Source organism: Natator depressus, chromosome 16 (genome assembly GCF_965152275.1).
Source record: "Natator depressus isolate rNatDep1 chromosome 16, rNatDep2.hap1, whole genome shotgun sequence".
Taxonomy (NCBI): Eukaryota; Metazoa; Chordata; order Testudines; family Cheloniidae; genus Natator; species Natator depressus.
The window spans coordinates 18720989-18735975 of NC_134249.1; the positions used below are offsets into that span (position 1 = coordinate 18720989).

General features: G+C 46.6%; 1 protein-coding gene across 2 annotated transcripts in view; it reads left to right on the forward strand.

The window, feature by feature from the left end:
• Positions 1-14987, forward strand: part of RXRA (retinoid X receptor alpha) — a 224881-nt gene that overhangs the window by 98705 nt on the left and 111189 nt on the right. The window lies entirely within an intron of this gene.

The following is a 14987-nucleotide window of genomic DNA, read 5'->3' on the forward strand; positions in this document are numbered from 1 at the left end:
TTAGTGACGGCACTGAAAAGCGAGAACAAAATATCTACCAAAATAGATTGTTAGGTAATATATATCAGCCATAATAACACAAACATATCTTCTGTATAAATGAAAATGTTTGAGCGAAATGATGAGTGACTAAGAAAGTTTTCCTGCTTTCAGTGTAAAGGGTCATTGATGAGTAGTTTCAAAGATTTGAGCTGTTATTTCAGAGCTAACTAGGCCTGGTGTGACGTATTTGTTTTCGGGGGCTGTGACTTTCAGAGATGGAAAATGATATAGTTCAAGCCTTTTGAAAGCTTTTGAAATGTGCTCATCACTACCTAAAGCTGGAAGTAATTCTGACGTGCAAGATGTGTGCATTAAAGATGGGTCAGAAAGGTTGGGGGGAGATTTAAGTTGTAAAACATCATCGGTCAAGATCTCTCTCTCGCTGTCTCTTGCTATCTGTACTGCTGTCTGTCTGTCTACCGCCCACTCACTTATACTCTGCAAAACAGGGGAGTGGCTTGAAGGAAGGTTGGATGTCTTTTAAAAGACACGCTGTGCTTGAACCACGAGTTAATGGACTCGATGCAGGGATCTCTGGCCAACATTTTCTGGCTTGTGTCATGCAGGACACCAGACTAGGTGATCTAAATGATCCCTTCTGGCTTTAAAATCTATGCATCAAGGTTCCACTTTAACCAGACTGCCAGAGGAGGGCGGTTCAGATAAAACCCAGTTCCAATTTGAGCCTACCTGTAGGTTTGCTATACAGTATATTATTCTTCTCTTGGTGCAGCACTGGTCCCTGTTTATTGTTTCAATAGGGAGACGGTGTTTCACTTTGCTCCACCCCTGTTTTCTAGCAGGTTTTAGTGGTACAGTAGGGCCACTGTTAGGATAGCTGGACTTTCCTTTCGGCCCTTGGGGGATGCTAAGGTGATATAGACACTCTAGTGAAAATACACTTGCAGGCACAGATGATCTGGTAGAACTGGTAGCTGAGTCCCACAGGAAGAAAATATAAGCGAAAAGAGCTCACGAGAGCTGGCAGTTTTTCAAAGGGGCAATATTAAAGGCAACAACAGCAAACTATCCCAATGAGAAGGAAAGGCGGAAAGAATAGTAAGAGGCCAATATGTTCCATCAGCCGCTCTTTAATTACATGAAAATCAAAACAGGAATCCTACAAAAAGTGGAAATATGGACAGATTGCTAAGGTGGAGTACAAAAGAATAGCACAAGCATGCAGGGACAAAATCAGACAGGCTGAGGCACAAAATGAGTTACACCTACCAAGTGACATAAAAAGCTCGAAGAAGAAGCTCCGTAAATACATTAGGAGCAAGAGAAAGATGGAGGAAGGTGTCCGTCCTCTACTTAGTGGGGAAGGACAGATAATAACATCAAGACAGCTGAAGTGTTTAATAACTATTTTGCTTCAGTCTTCACTACAAAGGTTCATTGTGACCATATACAATTAATATTAACAAGGGGGAAGGAACACAAGCCAAAATAGAGAGAGAATAGTTTAAAGAATGTTTAGATAAGTTAGATGTAATCAGGTTGGCAGGGCCTGATGAAATTCATCCTAGGGCACTTAAGAAACTATCTGAAGCAATCCTGGAATCATTAGCGATTATCTTCAAGAACTCACGGAGGATGGGTGAGGTCCCAGAAGACTGAAGGAGGGCAAACATAGTACCTACCTTTAAAAAGAAGAACAAAAAGGCCCTGGGGAATTATAGACCAGTCAGCCTAACTTCTATACCTGGAAAGATACTGTAACAAATTATTTAACAATCAAATTGTAAGTACCCACAGGATAATAGGGTAATAAGTAGTAACCAGCATGGATTTGTGGAGAATATATCATGCCAGAAAAACCAAATTTCCTTCTTTGATGGGATTACTGACCTAGTGGATGGGGGGAATCTGTAGATGTGATATGTCTTGATTTTAGGAAGGCTTTTGACACAGTCCCACATGACATTCTCATAAGCAAACTAGGGAAATGTGATCTAGATGAAATTAGTCTTAACGTGGGTGCACAACTGGTTGATAGATCATACTCAATGAGTAGTTCTCAATGGTTCACTGTCAAACTGGGAGGGCATATCTAGTGATCCAGAGGGGTCAGTCCTGGGTCTGACATTATTCAGTGGTTTCATTTATGACTTGGATAATGGAGTTTAGAGTATGCTTATAAAATATGCAGATGGCACCAGCTGGGAGGGGTTGCAAGCACTTTGGAAGACAGGATTAGAATTCAAAATGACCGTAACAAACTGGAGAATTGGTCTGAAATCAACAAGATGAAATTTGTGACGACAAGTGCAAGGTACTACATTTAGCAAGGAAAAATCAAATGCACAAATATAAAACGGAGAGTAAGTAGCTAGTGATAGTACTGCAGAAAAAGATCTGGGAGTTATAGTTGATTACAAACTGAATATAAGCCAACAACATGATGCCATTGCGAAAAAGGCCAACATCATTCTGGGGCATATTAACAGGAGTGTCGTATGGAAGACATGAGAGATAACTGTCCCGCTTCACTCGGCACTGGTAAGTTCTCAGTTGGAGGCAGGACAAAAAATAATCGGCTTAACCTGCTGCAAGGGAGATTTAGGTTAGATATTAGGAGAAACTTTCTAACTCTAAGGATAGCTAAGTACTGGAATAGGCTTCCAAGGGAGATTGTGAATCCCCGGCATTGGAGGTTTTTAAGAACAGGTTGGACACCTGTCTGAGATGGACTGTATTTACTTTGTCCTGCCTCAGTGCAGAGAGCTGCGCTTGCAGGATGACCTTGCAAGGTCCCTTCCAGCCCTACATTTCTATGAGTTTATGATCACGCCAGAATCTCCAGAACGCACCTCTGTGTGCAGAGATTCGGAAGCATGCCACTTGGCTGGTGTTTATTTTTAGCACTCTAAACGGAGAGCCACTGAGTTACGATCGCTGGGGCACCGCAGGCAGAAGCAAATGAAACTGGACGAGCTGCCGAAGGAAGAGAGGGAATTGGGAAGGCAGTGCCAGACAGTGGAGAGAGATGAAATACTTCCAAGCTTTCCCCATTAGCCACCTTCTTGACACTGGGTCTGCCTCCTAGATAGGCACTTAATCCAAATGGTAGCAGGCTGAGTGCGGCGGAGGGTGGAGGCTGGAAGAACCAGAGACATAAGAGGATCCATGGCATGGGGGGGGGCTTGGCTTCTTCCTCCACTGCAGCACTGCCAGCACTCCACATCACATTAGCCGTGAGCTGCAGCACAACTGTTGCACAACAGCACCCCCTTGACAGACGGCCAGGGCTCCGAAGCCGAGTCCACCCCTGGAGATTATTGTCTGACAGACAAGCCCGTTCCTGCCGGGCTGCTGGAATCTGCGGTGGAACACGCATCCCTGCTGTGTTCGACACTCTGTGCAGCTGTTCAGGCTTGCAGTGGTGTGTGCCGTGTTGATCAAAAAATCCCAGACCCAACCGGGCAGGCGGAGCAGCCGCTTTGTACAACTGTGTTTTTGTCTGCTCTGAATCCTAATATTCATTCTGGGCATTGGAAGTGTTTCCGTGTCCCTCATCACATGAAAACATCCCCGACAGTGCCGGGAGCAGGACCGTGTTTGACAGCTCTGCTCCCCTGGCACGGGAGAGCTTTCTGCCATCAGGGTAAAGCTCATCTGTGCAGGAAACAGAGCTGTCCCTGGGGGCCGGGCCCAGCCTGTGGAATGGACTCCTGCAGGGACTAAGGAGCAATGCAACTCTCCCCACCTTCCACTCCCAATGCCAGGCTCGCTTCTCCGACTGGCCCTAGCTAACAAACACAGAGCAGTGTGGACATTTAAAAAACAAATCCAAACCCCAAACCCTACCAAAACGTAGTGCTCTGTTGCACACATACAGTTCTCCTTCTGGGGTGAGGAAGAAAGAAGGAGCAAATCACACGTGACAGACGTTAGTCCCATCGCTTAATGCCCAGCTGGAAGGCACTCAGGTACGACGGTGATGAGCACAGTACAAGAAGATATGGAAGCAGACTAGATTCATGGTGCAATCCTTAGCCAGTTTCCTTTGCACTTCAGAATCAAAGCCACTTTTGAATTATGTTTTCCTCAGTCATATAGTGCTGGGGAAGGGAGTTGTACTCATAACTTATATCATACTTGTTTAAACAGCATGCAATTAACCTGTGGAACTCATGGCCACAAGGTATCACTGAGGCCGAGAGCTTTTAGAGTTTTAAAAAAGGATTGGGCATTTTTATAGGTTATGAGCAGATCCACATAGTGACATAGGGTCTAAAACCAAACAAACCATGTCAGAGGCTAGTTAAGGGGGCTAGGCAGAAATTACCATTACTGTTGCATAATTGCCCAATCAGTCTTTCTTGCACCTTTGTCTGCATGTGCCAATTTCTCAATCCACGGCAGCAATTCTCCAGCCAGCTTATATAAACCCTCGATAGATAGCGTTTTCCAGTGCCATTGCCACTCAGCGCCTATGGCTTCAGGGTGGGCACTGCCAGGAGAGAGCAGAAGGAGAATGTCTGAACTGCCAGGGGGTAGGGAGGAAGAGCCGGGTAGGTGTTTTTGTTTGGTTAAAATCACCTCCTTTGCGAGGCTCTTCGAGCAAAGCTGATGCTGAGCAAACAGAGCGCGGGCTGAGATGCAGCATTTGGAACCAACGGAAGATTTAAACCAGAGCCTCTTCTGGGGTCTTGTGAAACCCAAGCGATTGTCCCTTTAAGAAGCTGGCTGTTTTCTGGAACCATCACTGTGTCAGCCCCTGAGGGACACTGCAAAGGGCATTCTGCTGGTAACTGTGACACGCTGACGCAGGAGCCTAACCTACAGAGAAGACCTCGTTCCCCCGGAGAGGTGACCCCTGGACTCACCCAGGCGAGGGCGCGGGGGCTTCTCTCTCCGCTCTGTTCCTCCAGGAGAGGAAGTCTGCTTCCCGTCAGCTAGTCAGGCTGATTTTTCTTGCTGATGTCTCTTAACACTTCACCCTCCCCATGGCTGGGTTATAGCAGCAAAGGCAGGATTCCTCGTCGCGGGAGAAATGATTCACACACATGGAGTGCCTTCCGTGGGGCGTGCGTCACCAAGTGTGAGATTACTGCTAATTAAGGGTGAGGAGATTCAAATAAGGACGGGCCTGGCTGTCTCCCACAATGCAATGCAAGCCAACGCTTTTTCTTTGGATGGTCAAATTAGCCATATTTTCCTCATTCTTTTTCATTCCCATGCATTTCCTGGATCCAGATAGGACTCAGACTACTAGCGATCTACTCACAGAGTTGGTTCCCAAGATGCCCCAACCCGCTTTGTAAGCCCGGATGTTTAAATGGCTACCCTTTACACTGGGCCCGATTGCTACAGGAGTGTGCGCAGCACTGTGGCTTCGTGCAGAGAGCACTGTGCTGGGACTTGGATACATGAGTTTTATTCCCAGCTCTGCCACTGGCCTGCTGGGAAGACCTAGAATAAGTCACGTCATCGCTCAGTGCCTCAGTTTCCCCATCTGTAATAATATTTCCCTCCTTTGGAAAACACTTTGAGACCTATAGAGTGTAAGAGTGAGAGGTCGTTTAAGAGAGAACCTCTAGTTGAGGCACAAGTTATTAGTCTAGATGCAGGAATCATGGAGTGACATTCTGTGGTCTGAGTTATACTGGAAATCAGATGGGTCCTTCTGGCCTTACGACCTGTTATGTATCAGAGGGGTAGCTGTGTTCATCTGGATCTGTAAAAGCGGCAAAGAGTCCTGTGGCACCTTACAGACTAACAGACGTACTGGAGCATGAGCTTTTGCGGGTGAACACCCACTTCATCAGATGCACATAGTAGAAATTTCCAGAGGCAGATATAAATCCTGTTATGAATCTTCTCCATGGTGACTAGTGTGAAAATATTTCTTTCCAAAGTTTCAAAACTTTTAATTGTTTTTCAAAACCTAACAGATAAAATCACACCCAAGTACAGACAGCTCGTCAGTGAGCACTCGCAATCTGAGGGAAAAGAGGCTCATTTTGTTTACAAAAACAGGTATAACAATCAATGGATCAAAATATTGGCTTTTTACAAAATCGCTGCCAAAGGATCAAAATGAGAGAAAATGTACATTTAATAAAAAGGAAATGATCAAAAATATTAAAAAACCCCAAAATATAAGCAATTTTTTTAAAGGGAAAATAAAAAGATATCTAAGAAGAAAAGGAGGAAGATGAAAAAAAAGACGAGGGAAAAGGAAAGCTTCGGGATGTGTTAATATTTTGGTGGCTTCATTACAGAGGTGTAGGAAGGCAAATGATGTCTATGCCTCTCTCTCATGACCCTATATGGGGGGATGCTTCTGGGTCCCAGAGCTTAAGCTCCAGCCTAAACCCAAGTAATCACAGGTTTATAGCTCAAGCCTTGTGAGCTTGAGTCAGCTGATCCAGGTCAGCTGCAGGTGTTTAATTGCTGTGGAGACATACCCTTTGAGGACCTGGAGAAAGGTCCTGAGATACTATGGAGGAGTTCATATGAGGCGAGTGATTGATAGAGAAGGTGGACAGACGGATGACATTGCCAGGAAGGCCATGAGAAGTCCACACATAGAGGGTCCCTGCCCCTTCAATGTAGATCTGTAAAATGGGATTTGGCCCAGGTACAGGGACTATAAGTGTGAGACCATAGTAAGACTCTCCACCACTGTGTTTTTTTTTTTTTAGCGTAGATGAAAATGTCTTGTCTCATTTCAAAAAGGTTGGAGGTTTTAATCCCGAGATCAAAGGTGCTGGAGAAGTGCAGACTTTATGACACCTCTGATCCAAGACACTTTCCTTGCCTAATCTTCAGGGAAGCTCGGATAGGGATCTGACTTTTGGGCTTGGTTGCGTCTGTAATTATGATAATAATAAACATCCCCAATTTCATCAGTGTTTATTCTGGGCAGGAACGTGTGTCTGCTGTCTCTTTAAGCAGAACCGAAGTTCCTCTCTGAGAATTCCTGCAGTTGATCTGCAGCTTGTTCCAGCCCCGTTAATTTAGGCAGGCGTCTCTCTCTTTCTCCAGTTTGGCAGCAGCGTGAGGAGAATGCAAGGTGAAAGGTACTAGACATGCTCCAGCAATACCGCGCTGGTGATACCAACCCCGTACGGAGATTACCTTTCCCCTCACGTGGCCTTGGAGCTGGAGCCGGCCCTAGCTTCAGAAGGGAACCCAACTCCTGGAGTCTCAGGTTCTGTTATTAGTTTGAAACTTTGCCCCAAACTTGCCCCAAGACTTTCTGCAAACCAAACTTGGCACCAGTTTGGGGTCGACGTGACCTGGTTTGGGGTGGGCAACAATGCATCGTATGGTGATTTCCTGTGGGGTACAAACACAATGCAAACCCAAGCAGGGGTTCTACAGACCCCACCAAGTCCTGTGCACCTTGCCTAGCTGCACTGGCAGAGAAGTAAGAACTGCAAGGGTCCCCACTGGAAGTCCAGGGTTTGGTAACGTGCAGGGAGCAGAGAGGCACCCAGCCAGCTAGGTAGATAAGCCTGCTGCCGATCTGGCAACCTAACAGATGCTACAATTAATGACACACACCTGGGTTGATGCTACACAAGACTGAGGGCCTGGTCCAAATCCCACTGAATTCAATGCAAGTCTTCCCACTGATGTCAGGGATCTTCGGATCAGGCCCCCCATGTGGTTTCTCCTGTAGGTTCGGCGGGGTGTGAGAGAAGAAGTGCTGAGCAAAAGCAGAACAAGAGGAGAAGGAACAGCCTCTCCCAGGCACAGTGAGTTCCCACCACACAGCAGCGGACACCCAGATGTTCAGAACACAATTCTCCTTGTCTCTCTTCAGTTTTGCCTTGTCTCAACTCCGCAGACAGGCCACCCCACTGTCCCAGCTGTCTTTGGGGAGAATGGCTCCCAGTTGCATCAGAATTCAGACACGCCTCTCTACCCAGGACAGATCAGAGGGCAGGAAAAGCTTTTCAAAGAGCAACTGACTGGGTGGGATTTGAAGAAAGCAAACAGTAATGTTATCTGCCCCAGTTTGAATTTAATATCCATAAGCTGTCATTAATCAAACCTAAGACTATAAGATCCTTACCCATACCCAATCAGTGCATAATGGATTATCTGCAGGAACTAATAAAGGGTAATTATCTATGCTTTGCAAGTTCCAATTACTGCATTTATACGATCAATTATTTCTTGTAGAGTTTCACAGGTGTAATTTGTGTGACGTTATGCTGACTTCAGGCGAAGGATTAAGCAAGCTAAGGAGTTGCTTGGCTCTTTAGTTACAGCATGGCAACCCGCGCAGCTCCATTGGGTTAGTGTGTGTGATCGCATCTGGAGAGCTCAGGGAATGCCCACTCACCTGGTTACTGAGAGTCTGAAGTGGTAGATTCAGGACTGCCCCAAGGAGATGACAGGGAGAGAGGAGCAGTGGGAGATGAATGCTTATCCAAACTTCATCTGAATGATCTGGGGATCTGGGGCCTGCAAAAATGGGTTATCTTGTGAGATGCTTTGATTTTGGGCAGGCTGGGAATATAGTGAGGGCTTCCTCTTCCATGGTGTTTAGACTCCAGAGAAACTAAAGCATCGACTATCCTGCTTCAGCATGGGGGGATGGACTAGACCAGTGCTTCTCAAGCTATCTGATGTGGGGGACTGGCAATTTTTTTCCCAATGTGCGTGCAGATCGGCAGCCGATGGCTTGCGGACTGGCGCTGGTCCGCGGACCACCACTTTGAGTAGCACTGGACTAGAGGACCTCTTGAAGTCCCTTCCAGCCCTGAATTTCTATGACCCGCTTTGCATTTTCTTCCCTCCAATGTCTTCTCCATCCTTAGTCCCTCCCTGATCCTTTTTCTGCTTGAAACATCAGGCAGTAGAGTCTTCCTGGCCTGCCCGCTCCTCTCTGCCCCCATCAATCACCTCCTGCCTTCAGGAGAGTTACCTTCCCCTGCATCTCACCTCAGGGTATCCTTCTGCTTTCTTCTTATAACCCACACAGCCGGCAAAGAAAATACCCCAACCCCCTGAAAACCAGCTGGCTTCGGTCATCTTCCTCCCAACCCCTCACCCTTCCCTGTCTTTTACTCTTTTCTGCCTGGGTAGCAAAGTTGTCACAGCGTCTTAAAGGAGGCGGAAATATCCCAGCAATGTCTGTGGAGTTTTAGGAATGGCTTAAAATTACAATAAATTTGAGACACTCTACATGTCCACTTGGGGCCCAGCATTGTTTTGGTAATTTGAAGCAGATTCTGTCAGCGCTTGTGGCAAATGGCAGATTTCACCGCTGTAATCGAAACCAGGGCAGAGTGTGAGCGACAGGAGGAGGTGGGGGAAGGGAAAGGAAGCTGAGTTCTGGGATGTTAGTTGGAGCTATGCAGCCCATTGATTCTGGGTGCTTTGGTTTCTGGTTAACCAACGTCAGACACCTTGGGCCTGACTTCCAGAGGCGATGCTCCGATTTGAGCTGGAGTTGCAGGTGGTCAGCGCATGGGAAATTAGGTCCAGTGGCCAAAAACTGAGGCACCCTAGACCAGGGGCCGATTTTTCCTGTCCCAAATTTGCTGCAGAAATTGTTGCCTCACTTTGTTCTACCATAGGGCAGCTCCTCTCGGCACATGTGCAGCATCAGGGCACCTTTGAAACATTATCTAATTCAGCCACCCAGTGGCGCTGGGAGGCACGGTAAAACAGGTGAGTGTTATTAGATCTGTTTAACGGTAAGGAAACTGAGGCAGACGGAGAGGTTACGTGATTTGCTCAATGGCTCAGAGTTGAGTCAGGGGACAGAACCACGCTGTGCTGATTCAGTCTCCTCTATCCAGTCTACCACCCAGCTAAAGCCCAGTTTCTATAGCATTCCTCAGTCCCAATAGTTTAGTCCTTCCCCTCTGGGAGCCGTTGTACTTTGTGCGCAGGCAGTGGCTGCTTTCAGTTGCCAAGCAGTGATCCCTTGTCTTCTGTTCTCCACCATGTCTTCCATTGCTTCTGTTTTTCCATTCTCAACCACTGCTTCTCAGCCACAGAGCGACAATGCCTTCCCAGGCAGGAGGAGGAGAGCTCTCTCTGTGCTGATGAGAGATGCTACTCCATGCGACTGTTAAAGCTGCTGGCCACAACAGATGAGCTGCCTCAAAGAGAATTTTAAAAAGCCCCCACAGGCTCCCTTAAACCTGCCTCTACATTTAGATCTTCCATTTGCCTGCCATGTGTTTGCAGCAGTGAAACTCCCATCTTCCCGGCTCCGAGCATTCTGTTCCTGCTTTGATTTTTGTTGGCCCAGCCTCTGGATTGCTGAGATCAAGTCTGCACAGGTGGATCCACATTAAAGCAGACGTTACGCCTTTTATTCTGCCTCTGGCAAACTGTGTACATGTGCACGTGTCCCCCCACACAGAGAATGCATCAGATCTGTGCATATGCTAGACTCCTGCTGCGGGGTAGCTATATACCCAGATATATACACTCACCAACCAGAGCCTGGCTCATTCACACTGCCTGGGAAACTCACTGCAATTGACTAAGTTATAAATGGTGCAAATGAGCAAGCAAGAACCAAGTCCCAAGTAGTCCCACTGATTTCGATGCGAGTCCTTGCATGCTTTAGTTAAACACAAGTTATCAGGCATATAACAAGAGAAACTGGATGAAATTCTCTGATCTATGTTATAGCTTAGCTTAGGTTATAGCTGGATGATCTAATGGTCCCTTCTGGCCTTTAAAATCTACGAATCTTAAAGCTCAGCTGATTCGACCCCAAGAGAATGATCATAATAAAAGAGCAAGGATAATGTCAAATGTACTTGGCTGCTTTGCGGTGTTAAATATTTAAGTTCATATGTGAGTGTAGAGTGGTAATGCATCATATATTTCGTAAAAGCAGTGAAATCTAAGGGTCTGATGTTCGAAAGTGCTCAGCATTGACCTGATTCTGGTCCCATTGAAATCAGCGGTAAAATTGACTCCAGAGTGGTTTTGAAAACGCCGCCCTTTGCAACACAGAATCCGTTGTTAATATTTGCCCGGCAGTGGGAAAAGACCAATAATTGTTTGCTCAGATTATAAAGTGTGTGGTTTGGCAAAGTGCGGATTAGCAAGGGCCTACTGTAGATACAGATATTTTTTATACAGTCTTTTCATTTGTTTTGTTTGCTTTTTATTTAAACCCAAACCCGTTTCTGAGGTTGATTCCATCATGAGTAAAACCTCTTTTGTGGTAAAGAGGTGATATTTAAGGAGGAGAGGTGCTAAAGATGGCGTAATACAAGAGCGGCCTCCTCTATCAAGAGCCCTTTCCAGTACATGCAGGCAAAGAGACATGTGGCTTTGGCCATTCTGCGTGGCTTCGCTATGGGAGTAGCTTCTCTCCCCACAGATTTGCACATAAGTTTCACTTGTTAGTTGGGGGAGGATAGAAAAGACATCAAATGTCACACATCTCACTTACAGTCATTCTGTTCCAGCGCACTCAGCAGTCTTAGGTTGATTTTCTTCCCCTTCCCTCCTTGTGCAATTATTTTCCAAGCCAAGGTTTCAAGTTTTATTACTCTTGCTTATTATTTAAATAGTGCCAGAGGTGTACATGGTGCTTTACAAACAGGAAGACAAGGGCCCTGCCTTGAGGAGCCTACAGCATAATTTAGACAGTTGCAGTACAAGTAATTAAGGATCAGGCACGAGAGTAGGAGTAGACAGTATCGGAGAGAGGATCAGTGTGAGATCAGCAAAGCAAAAGGAATGAGGATGAAGCAGGGATAGGTTGCTTGGAGTTTGTTCCAGTTACACAACACATGGTTTGCTAAGTAGGAATAGTGATGCTGATTTAGTGGAAGTGAAAGGAGAATCTGACCTCCCAGGATTCACCATACCGGATTAGATTATTGTTTGCTCAAGTCTGGTATTCTGCCTCTCACTGTGGCTTCAAAATCAGGCGCCCGCCCCTCTCTCTAATTCATCTGTCCAATCATGCATTGCTTTGTAGGAGGAAATAAAGTCCTCTCTGACTCTCGCACTGATCAGCCCGAACCCTGAAGCATGAGATTTGAATTTCCCGTATCTGAATGTGCACAACGACAGATGCAATAAACAATAATAAGTTTATCCAGCCCTTTTGAAAATGCCGTGAACAGCATTTAACTCAACGTGCCTTCCCCGGTGGATGGATCTCAACACGCCCTTTGCTGGGAATGCCTCTGGGCATGTGGAGAGGTGTGGGAGCACATTTCCTCACTACTGGCTTCTAGGTACTCCTGGGTTTTCATGGCTGTGCACGGGGCAGCTGCCATTAAATGGTCATTGCTATTTCCCTTCCAAGCTCCCACTGATTGGGTGTGGGGAGGGGGTGTTATCTCAGACCATTGGATCATTTCTTCCATTGCTGGAAGGGAAATATGTCTTCTGGCCCCAAACTGGGCCCTTTAATGTCATATTAGGCTTAAAGCTGGCATAAGAGTAAGGGGGAATGGATGCAGGTTTCCAGGCTTCCAGTTTGGTCTGGCGTTTCCTATTTTTGGGGTTGACATGTTCGAGCTGCCATGGTTGCGGGGTGAGATCCTAGTGGGGTCACTGAAGGACAGTGGGCCTGCAGTCACATAGGGGGTTTATTGAACGTTAGTTTGTCAGTGTTTTGCCCACGTTGGATCTGAGGTTTGTCTTAGCAGAGGGGCCCAAACCCCAACGAGAGCCCCAGGTCGCTGTTTTACCAAGAGTCAAATTTCAGTCCACCAGCATGATCTCGGGGTCAAGGGGTGTGGCTCTGCTGAGGCTCACCCCACTGCTAATCAGGAGGACCCCCCCTGCTGTCCGTGGACCGCCCCTGCTGTCCATAGATTTTTCCACATATACAGGGCCTGCCATTCCCACAGGATCTCAGTACACTTCACAAAGCACATATATGTAATCACTCTGCCTGCCACTGAAATGCTGCCACCTCGGGGGAAATGCAGCAGCATGTTATATCTAACAACCCTGTTTAGCTTGTTGCTAGACCAGAGATCTCAGTCCAAGGTGCAGTGGCTATGGACAGTCTCAAACCAGTTAATCTGGTGGTGTTGGTTTTGTTTTGTTTTTTAAATCCCAGCAAGATCATAAAATAGTGGTGCATTGATCAGAAAATCACATTTGTAATCAGCTTTTGACTGTTTCACTCATGCCTCTGAAAGGGAGGGTGGCAGAACATAACGCAACTTGTTGGATCTGACTATTGCAGCAACAGTATAGTAATATTTAGGAGCACTCACTGCTCTGATTTTCCCTGTAATCCCTTGGCCTAAAGAATATCACTGCAGCCTCCGCTCTCCATGTTCTGGTTTTTGTCAAATCAGGGCGTGGCCTTGGTTGTTATTTTCAGCACAGTTTGAAAAGATATTTGATACGTGTTCTGCTCTAGCCCTCCTCGACTGACTTTGCTGCAGCATTCGGGGCTCTTCCAATCCATCTGTGCACCTGGTGCTCCCCTCATGAGAGGGTGCTCCAAACGGAGGTGTTTGTCTATCTGTAAAAAGCTAATGCATGGAAAAGGCGTTAGCAGATGGCACTCAAGAATACGCAGCCTTGTTGACGGGTGTTCTAGGACGAATGCAAGTTGCTCTTTTGCGCTGTATGTGGCTTTCTATGCACAGCCCTTTCCATCAGCTCTTAACATTCCTCCGGTCAATCTGCACATTAGGAGGAGGTGCTAGCTAAGAGTGCAGAGGTGCTAGCTAAGGGTGTGCAGAGGATTCAGTTGACACAAGGGGTTGGATTTGCAGGGGCTGGAAGTCCGTTACCTCCTGGGGACTCACTTGTAAGTTTCTAGCCTGACAAACCTGAACCTCTCAAGGGAACTCGATCCAATCTCAGGACTCCGCAAAGACATCTCAGGTAATAAGGGAGGTCCCGGTGCTTGCTGGCAAACAGGAGGTGACTTTGGTTTTCTAGCTGTGTGAACAGCCGCTGCCCCGGTTCACGGTATTTCTATGAGCATGAGTGGAGATTTTCTGAATGCATCAAACCCAAGATTAAGTTGGACTGGTTCCGTGTGAATAGACTTCATGTCACTAGTTTTAGCGTCTGGTGTTCATACCAATGCTCAAGTTGCTGGGCTCATTTGGGCACTTGCTGCTTGAATTCTGAAGGGGGTTCTTGAACGGTCTAGCTTGAGTGGACCTTTGGTGGAGGAGGCTGCTTTCCCTGACAATGAACAGCTCAAGTGCTGGGCAAGGCTCTGTTGCATGTGGGTGAGGAAGCAATCTGCTTCTTACCTCTTGAGCCTCTTCACCATGCCTCATTGGGTCCTCTGTAGCACTCCAATGGGTATTGTTCACACTCTCGGGGAAGCACTACATGATAAGAGATCTGTGAGCCTAACACTTGCTGAGAGATGGATGCTGTTATCAGCCCTTGTCTCACAGGGACATCGGGTCCTCAGGTTCTGGTTGGCCAGATATTGAAGAAGGGACAATCTGCCAGGATTGTATTTCGTCTGGGCCAGAGATCAGGAGGCACGAGTGAGCTACAAGTTCATTAAGACTTGTCTGGCTGTGCAGGTTTATCCATTATACATTCCTGGAGACAGAGGTAAGGGACACACCTGCTGGTTGACCTGATGACATTTGCGAGTGGCTGTAAGGCTGAACATAACTGAATCAATACTAGACTGACATATTGTCCTGCCATGTAAATGTGTAGCATTACATACACTGTAGCCCTTTATTAATCCCAGATGTCTATATAAATGAGTAAACAGTATGTGCTGAATACTTATGAAAATGTCACTTTATATAAAAGCTGTCTTATTTATTTAGAATCTGATCAAAAGCCTGTTGAGCTCAATGGAAAGGCACCTGATCTAAACTCAATGGGCCTTAGGGGGCACAGTCTGGTCTACTGGATAGAGGACTGCACTGGGCCTTAAGAAACCTGGGCTTTATTCCCAGCTTGGCCACTGGCCAGCTCGATGACCTTGGGCAAGTCACCTCCTGCCCTGTGTCTCAGTTTCCCTGTCTGTAAAATGGGGATAA